The sequence below is a fragment of the Podarcis bocagei genome (genome assembly GCF_964188305.1).
Source record: "Podarcis bocagei genome assembly, chromosome: 3".
In the NCBI taxonomy this organism is placed as follows: Eukaryota; Metazoa; Chordata; class Lepidosauria; order Squamata; family Lacertidae; genus Podarcis; species Podarcis bocagei.
In genome coordinates, this window is record NC_138127.1 from 18103990 (window position 1) to 18112320 (window position 8331).

Below are 8331 nucleotides of genomic sequence, written 5' to 3' on the forward strand. Positions count from 1 at the left end.
TACGCCATGTCAGACAGAGAGATGCAGGAGCTAAGGGAGTTCATTGACAAGAACCTGAAGAGAGGGTTCATCAGAGAGTCCAGGGCGGTGGGGGGCAGCCCAGTGTTTTTTGTGGACAAAAAAAACACGGACAAACCCAGGCTTGTAGTGGACTTCAGGGCCTTAAATGCAGTGTCAGAACCAGTGACTTTCCCGATGCCCAGAATTGATGACATTTTGACAAGGGTCAGGAAGGGAAAGATTTTTACTAAACTGGACCTGAGGGGGGCGTACAACCTGATACAAATAAGGAAGGGGGATGAATGGAAAACCACCATGTTCACCCCTTTGGGGGCATTTGAATATTTAGTTATGCCCTTCGGCCTACAAGCAGGCTCCGCGTGCTTTCAATCGTTTATGAACCACGTCCTGGGGCCTTTGCTTTACAAGAATTGTGTGGCCTTCTTAGATGACGTGTTAGTATATTCAGAGACTGAGGAGCAGCATGTAAAAGACGTCAGAGAAGTGTTGGGCAGACTGCAAGCCAATCAGCTCTGGGTGAAGCTAGAGAAGTGTCAGTTTCATGCCAAGGAGGTGGAATTCCTGGGGTACCGCTTGTCGGACAAGGGATTGGCCATGGATCCTGGCAAGGTCCAAGCGGTACTGGAATGGAAAACACCGAAAACAAGGAAGGATGTGCAAAGATTCCTTGGATTTGGAAACTTCTATCGGAAGTTCATCAGAAATTTTGCCCACTTGACGGCTCCCATTACGGACTGTCTCAGCAGTAAGAGGAAATTCGTTTGGACGGCGGAGGCGGAGCGAGCTTTTGAGGAACTGAAAAGGGCGTTCGCATCGGAAGAACAGCTCCTGCATGTGGATTTACAAAAACCGATGCGAGTGGAGACGGACGCATCAGACCGGGCTGTGGGGGCAGTGCTTCTGCAGCCTGGGAAGGAGGAGTCGGAGTGGAGACCGTGTGCCTTTTTTTCGCGAAAGCTGAACAAATCTGAGAGGAACTACACGGTGTATGACCGAGAACTACTAGCCATTCATGAAGCATTCAGGAGATGGAGGCATTTATTAATTGGGGCACAACATAAGGTGCAAGTGTGCACGGACCACAAGAACTTAGAGTATTGGAGAACGGCACGAGTGCTCAACCAACGGCAAGTGAGATGGGCCCAGGAGTTCTCCAAATTCCACTTTGAAATTTGTTATGTGCCAGGTCCAGAAAATGTTCAGGGCGGACGCTCTCTCACGCAAACCTGAATATTTGGAAGGGGAGGGGGCACCCGAAGAGAGACATGTCATCCCAGAGGACCGCTGGGTGTGTGGGGCAGCATTGGTGGGGCAAAGAGAACTGGTAGAGGAAACAGAGAATGATGAATATGCCCAGAATAAGCTCAGAGGTCTTAGGGGTGAGGGAGAGGAACCAGGGGGTTTCGAGGAAAGAAATGGAGCGTTGTATTACAAAGGGGCACTGTATATCCCCGAAGGAGACTTAAGGGGGAGGGTACTCAAGCAGTTGCACGACAGCCCCACGGCGGGGCATTTTGGACAACACAAAACCATGTGGTTGGTCACCAGGGAATTTTGGTGGCCTATGGTGAGGGAAGATGTACGGGAGTATGTAAGAGGGTGTGAGCAATGCCAGCGAGCCAAAGGGGAGAGGCGGGCGCCGGCGGGGCTATTAGAATCCTTACCAACCCCAGAACGACCTTGGGAGGCAGTGTCGATAGATTTTATGACTGATCTGCCGAAGTCCAAGGGGAAAACAGCCATCATGGTGGTGGTAGACCTACTAACAAAGATGTGCCACTTTGTAGCCTGCTCGCATGCAGTCACGGCGGAAGAGACAGCAAAGTTATTTGTAGAACACATTTTTAGGTTGCACGGGGTGCCATTGAGGGTGGTCTCAGACAGGGGGAAACAATTTACTTCCAGGTTCTGGAGGAAGCTCATGAGCTTACTGCAGGTGGAGGTCAACTTTTCGACTGCCCGGCACCCTGAAACCAACGGGCAGGCGGAAAGAGCAAACGGTGTCCTCCAGCAATACCTGAGGTGTTATGTCAATGACAGAGAGAATGACTGGGTAGAGAAGTTGGCGCTGGCGGAATTTGCCTACAACAATGCAGAGAATGTGTCCACAGGGATGAGCCCCTTCTTGGCTAATTATGGGTGTCATCCCAGGGCATTCCCAGGGGGAGGAGGGGAGAGATGGAGTGTTCCGGCAGCCGAGCATTTTGTAGAAGAAATGGAAGCAATCCATCGTCAGCTCCAACTCAACTTAGAAAGGGCGAAGGAAGAATACAAGAGGCAGGCAGACAAGAACCGAAGGGAAGGTGAAACCATAAGGGTGGGAGATCGGTTGTGGCTGTCAACCCAAGGGTTACCGTTCAAAGGAGGTTGTAAGAAATTAAGTCCCAGGAGGTTGGGTCCCTTTGAGGTCATTCAACAAGTCAACCCAGTGGCTTTCAGGCTCCGGTTACCCAACCACATGAAACTGCACCCAGTATTTCACAGGTCGTTACTGTGACCGTATGAGGGGGGACGAGAAGGGATGTCCACTCGGGGACCGGTCATAGAAGAAAGGGAATGCAGCAGCCATGTGGCAGAAATCCTCGACGCCAGGTGGAAGGGGAATCAGGTGGAGTATTTGGTAGCGTGGGAAGGAGAACCGGAGTCAGAAAACACTTGGGTAATGGCAGAAGATATCAATGACGAGGTATTGATAGAAACGTTCCATCAAAGGTTCCCAAGGAAACCTCAGCCTGTGGAGAGGTTCCGGAGGGAATACTTTGGGACCACCGATGAGGAGGAGGAGTTGGAAGGATTCACGCATTCGGAAGGGGAAGGGGAGATGGACTCTGAGGAGGAGGAGTACTGCGAGACCAGGAACCGCAACAGGTGGAGAGAAGTGTTCGAGACATCGGAAGATGAAGGAAGTTCCTTCCGGGGTTTTGCCTCCTCACCGCCCATAGAGGAGGGGGCGGGAGGGGGTGAAGGGGGCCCTGGAGGGGAGGTGGATGTCAGGGAACTGCCATCGGAAGGAAGGGAGGTGGAAGGGCTCACACAGGTTGGGAGAGACTCAGCAGCTGAAGAGGGAACCAGTAGGGGGAGAGGAGCTGAGCTGAGGGAAAGTGAGCAGGAGGGATGGCTCCGAGACACTTCCAGCGAGGGCAGTGGGGAGGTTTCAGGACCTCCTGTAGGGACACCCACTCCTCGCCGGAAAATGTCACGCAGAGAGTCCAGAAGACATGTTTCCGTTAAGGAGCTTTTATGTTGGAAGCGATTCCGAAAGCAACCACTGTCGGAATCTGCCAGCGACTGACGGAGCCATGTTTAAGGGGCTCCGTTACAGACAGAGGTTTGCAAACTTGACCAAACTCTGAGGGACTTGGATTTTATGCACAAGCAGCTCATCGTCCCATCACATTAGTCTATTTATTATTCTTTTTATTTATTATTCTATTTATTATAATACTATTCATTAAATTTATATACAGTACAGTGGTACCTCGGGTTACATACGCTTCAGGTTACATACGCTTCAGGTTACAGACTCCACTAACCCAAAAATAGTGCTTCAGGTTAAGAACTTTGCTTCAGAATGAGAACAAAAATTGTGCTACTGCGGCGCAGCAGCAGCGGGAGGCCCCATTAGCTAAAGTGGTGCTTCAGGTTAAGAACAGTTTCAGGTTAAGAACGGATCTCCGGAACGAATTAAGTACTTAACCCGAGGTACAACTACTGCCTTTCATCCAAAGATCTCAGGTAGGTTCACAGAATAAAAATACAAAATGAGAAAACCAAATACATAATAAAACAAAAATAAACCGGTAACCCCTTTCCCACAAACACATTTAAAAACTTTAGAATGTTCAATCAACCAAAGGCCTAGTTATTGAGAAACATTTTTGCCTGGTGCCTGAAGATATGTAATGAAGGTACCAGGCAAGCCACCCTGGGGAGAGCATTCCACAAGTGGGGAGCCACTGCAGAGAAGGCCCATTCTTGTGTTGCCAGCCTCCTAGCTGCTTCAGAAACATCCAGGTGGTGACAAGGGTTGTACACAATAATTTCTACAAGCAGATTCAGGTGCCCAACCTTTTCCTCTTTCTATTCAAGGACTGGTTTTTCCTGACAGTATCAGAAAATGGAGAGAGAGAGAGAGAGAGAGAGAGAGAGAGAGAGAGAGAGAGAGAATTGGTTTTGATAAGCTTCTAAAGACATGTAAGCCTTAAATTTTATTGTTTTCTTTCATTTATATCCCTGCACCTTTTGTCTGACATGGGGTCCAAGGCATCATCCATGTTGTTCCAGGCACTAACTTACTGACATTCAGGAAAGTGCTACACTCACCTGCTTTCAGACTATACCTTTGGAAGCTGATTATTACAGTATGTCACAAATAATTTCGTAATTTCCAGACAGCTCTAAGCCTACACAAAACTGACTGAACAATATGAAATGGTACAAGACAAGACAAACCCAAGACAGGTGATTGTCAAAACTACTGTATTATGGAAAATGAGAAATGTGTAGTAGTCTGACCTCAGTTGGAAAATGATAAACAGAGGATTGCATTCACTGACATTCTACTCAGCATATGCCCATTGAAATGAATGGATCTGAGTTAGTCGTAATCACTGGGCACAACCTAGAATGTCCCAGTCATTTGAGAGAGGCTTCATTAGGCCCAATGAACAAGATTTTCTTGCATTGTACCTGTTCAGGTTACAGGTCTATTTCTGAATGTATCCCAAGGATAGGTGGAGAATTGGTGGAAGCAAAAACCTTCCTGCACATGGAAAAATACTGGCTGATCCTTACTGTGCCAGTTTTGTATTTCCCCTGCAAAAGAAAAAGACGTTTAATGGGTAGTATTCAAACATCAGTTTCCCCAGCTGTACCTGACATAGTTCTCCCTAGGAAAATCATTATCACTTGTTTCCATTGAATGTATAAGGTAAGCAGTGCAAGACAGATTCTGGGAGCAAAATGTCAAAGGTGATAAGATGTGTAGCCATTCATCAACCTAACACCCATTGTATGCTCAGAGGAACTGGTGGAATTCAGGCTCTGTACATGACACACGTTTAAAGCACACCTCCTCCTTCCAGAGAATGCTGGGGACTGTAGTTTACCCATCACAAAGCTATAATCCCCAGCATCCTTAAACTACAGCTTACAAGATTCTTTGGGGTGGAAATGTGCTTTAAATGAATGGTGTTTATGTAGAGCAGAGACAGTGCGATTGTTGATTTTCTAGCCCAGTTGTAGGAGTCATTATTTATGCAAACAGCCCTCCAACAGTCAGTATTCTGAAACAAAACACCATTGGAAATGAGAAATATTGCAAGGGTTATGTTTGGTGTGTCAATGTGCAGGTGCTTCAGTAGCTAATAGGTGCTTCATTAACCGCTGAAAATGTAGAAATATGTGTCATTACATTTTATGGCAATTGCTTAAGCGGTAAAGTCTCAGTGAGAATCCATGTAATATACTCCTAAAGCTAATGTAATAATAACGAGGCTTCAATTAAACTACATGTGATTTTAATGGGCATTTAGCATGCTTAATTAGGTTGTGGCACAATGTTTGCAACGACTTGGATTTTTGGCTGCTGGCTGGCACATCTGAAAGTCCTTATGTGCACGAGAACATTTGTATGATATAAAATTTATGGTTGTTTTCCTTTTACGGGATTTATGGAGCTGTGCCATTACATAAGTTCCCTGGGCAGCTCACAGAACAAAATGCAGTGCAGAATGAGGTAGGTGCACATTCGCAGTCTTATTTGAAGAGGAAAAACTTCTTCCAGAGGGTATTAGCACAAGACAAGGTAATGAATCATTTCTTGCTGCCTGTCACTTATCCACTCAGTGTTGCCAGGTATATCAGAATTGTCAAGGAATGCTGTACAAGGTATGAGATGCTCTGTCAGGGATGTGGAACTGATGGACCTCCAGATGTTGTTGGACTCTAACTCCCATCATTTCCAGGCAGCATGGTCAAATGTTAATGGATGGTGGGCTTTGTAGTATACACACGAGGCAGGTTCCTCATCCCCACTGCAGCACTAACCTTGGGCAGTACAGTAGTTCCTTGAGGGCCCTCCAAACAGGCGAAAATGCCAAGTGGGAGACTGCTGGATGGGCAGGTTTTCTCTGTTTTGATTGCCCCAACATGAGGTATTTGCTCTGCAAAAGAGGAGCTCACGTTTCCTTCACCTGCCCTTCCGCATGCACCCGGGGACAGCAAATATGCTTGGGGTGTTCCCATACATGTTATTGGCTTGCATTGCTGCTGTGAGAAAAAGAAGCCATTTGCCAAGGGAGGCCCTTCTGGCTGCTCGATGAGAGTTTGAACAAAAACTGGATAAATTTTGAGGTTGTAATATGAGGATTCGAAGCTGATCCCATGATGACACAACCTTATCACCCTAAATGTGGCTTTCTCTCTCTCAGAATGGCTATGGGCCTTAGAGTTGCATGCATTTGTGTGTAACATGTAGTTTGGCCAGTAAGCAACAAGTAACACTGGTGGGATATTAAGCTAGACGTATACTAACCAAGTGCTATTTTTTTTCTAGAAAAAGAGGTGCTGGAACTCACCATGAACGCCTCCCTCATTCTCTTAGAATGGCAATGGCGCCCACCTGAGAGGTGCTGGAACTGGGTTCCGGCGAGTTCCGGCTAGAAAAAGCCCTGACAGTATCTAAGAATAGTAGCCATTAGAACCTCAGGTCCATCCAACATAAGAGTGCATGTATTGTGCTACTGATGTTGACTGTGATTAAGACTGGGTTATAATTGCCTGCCTTGAGGGTGACAGTAATCTGAGAAGTGTGCCTCAAAGTCAATAGGTTCACGGTAGGTATTCCTCTCCCTTCGGCAGGTAATCCAATATAGCAATAATGATCAGCATTAAAATGGTGATGGACATGCAGAACTGCCAAATATTAGTAGCAGATCTTATTCTATGTTCATGTAGCTTCGCTTTAAGCTCTAAAACAGTTACCGGTAACTTCTATGTTCTTGGGCAAAAAGCTTTATTGTGAAAAATCAACAGTATCTGGGTTTGGTGGCTAAAAATAATGTTGTCTGATGTGATGAAATCCTCTTCAATCAATTTTTGTTTCCTGTGCTTTCCCAGACACAGTTTTTCTGACTCATACAGCCATGTGAAATTTCAATTTCCATTGAATCTTTCCATGCCTAGCGAAGACTGTTTTCCTGCTGCTATATTTGAAGTTGCCTCAGGCAACTGATTCTGGGGTGTTCTAAAAGGGCAAGATATTATTTATTTAATTGGCTGTATTTTTACTCCCGGGGAGGGGAGGGGTATGTGTGAGAGATTTTCTGCCTCAACTGTCAAAACATTTAGGTCAGCCTTGGGTAGTATCCACCTTGATTTGTTGTACAGTGGTACCTCGCAAGACGAACGCCTCGCAAGACGGAAAACCCGCTAGACGAAAGGGTTTTCCGTTTTGGAGGCACTTCGCAAGACGAATTTCCCTATGGGCTTGCTTCGCAAGACGACAGCCCATAGGGAAATATCCGGGACCGCGGGGAAGCGCAGCGCGTCTTCCCCACTGTCCTCGGACCTCCTCCGAAGCCGGGCGGTGGGGCGGGAACGCCTCCTCCCGCCGCCACCGGGCTTAAGAACGATGCTCCGAAGCCGGGCGGTGGGGCGGGAACGCCTCCTCCCGCCGCCGCCGGGCTTCGGAGCATCGTTCCGAAGCCGGGCGGCGGGGAGGGAACACCTTCTGAAGGCGGGCGGGGGGGCGAAAGTCTTTGCTCCCCCCTGCCTGCCTGTCCCGGAGGGCTTTTGAAGGCAGGCGGGGGGAGCAAAGACTTTCGCCCCCCGCCCGCCTTCAGAAGAGGTCCAGGACCTCTTCTGAAGGCTGACGGGGGGCAAAAGTCTTTGTCCCCCCTGCCTGCCTTCCCAGGGGCTTTTAAATCGCCCCGGACAGCGGAGAAGTCCTCCGCTGTCCCGGGGCGATTTTAAAATGCCGCCCGCCAGCATTTTAAGATCGCCCGGACAGGGGAGAAGTCCTCCGCTGTCCCGGTTTTTTTTAAAATGCTGGGGGTGGGAAGAAAAGCCCTTGTCCCCCCCCCAGCCTTCAGAAGAGGTCCGGGGACAGACTGTCCCCGGACCTGGTCTGAAGGCGGTTTCCCTAGGAACGCATTAATTGATTTTCAATGCATTCCTATGGGAAACCGTGCATCGCAAGATGAAAAACTCGCAAGACGAAGAAACTTGCGGAACGAATTAATTTCATCTTGCGAGGCACCACTGTATATGTGTAGAGATTTCCTAACCTGCCTCAAGCATAAAAAAAAT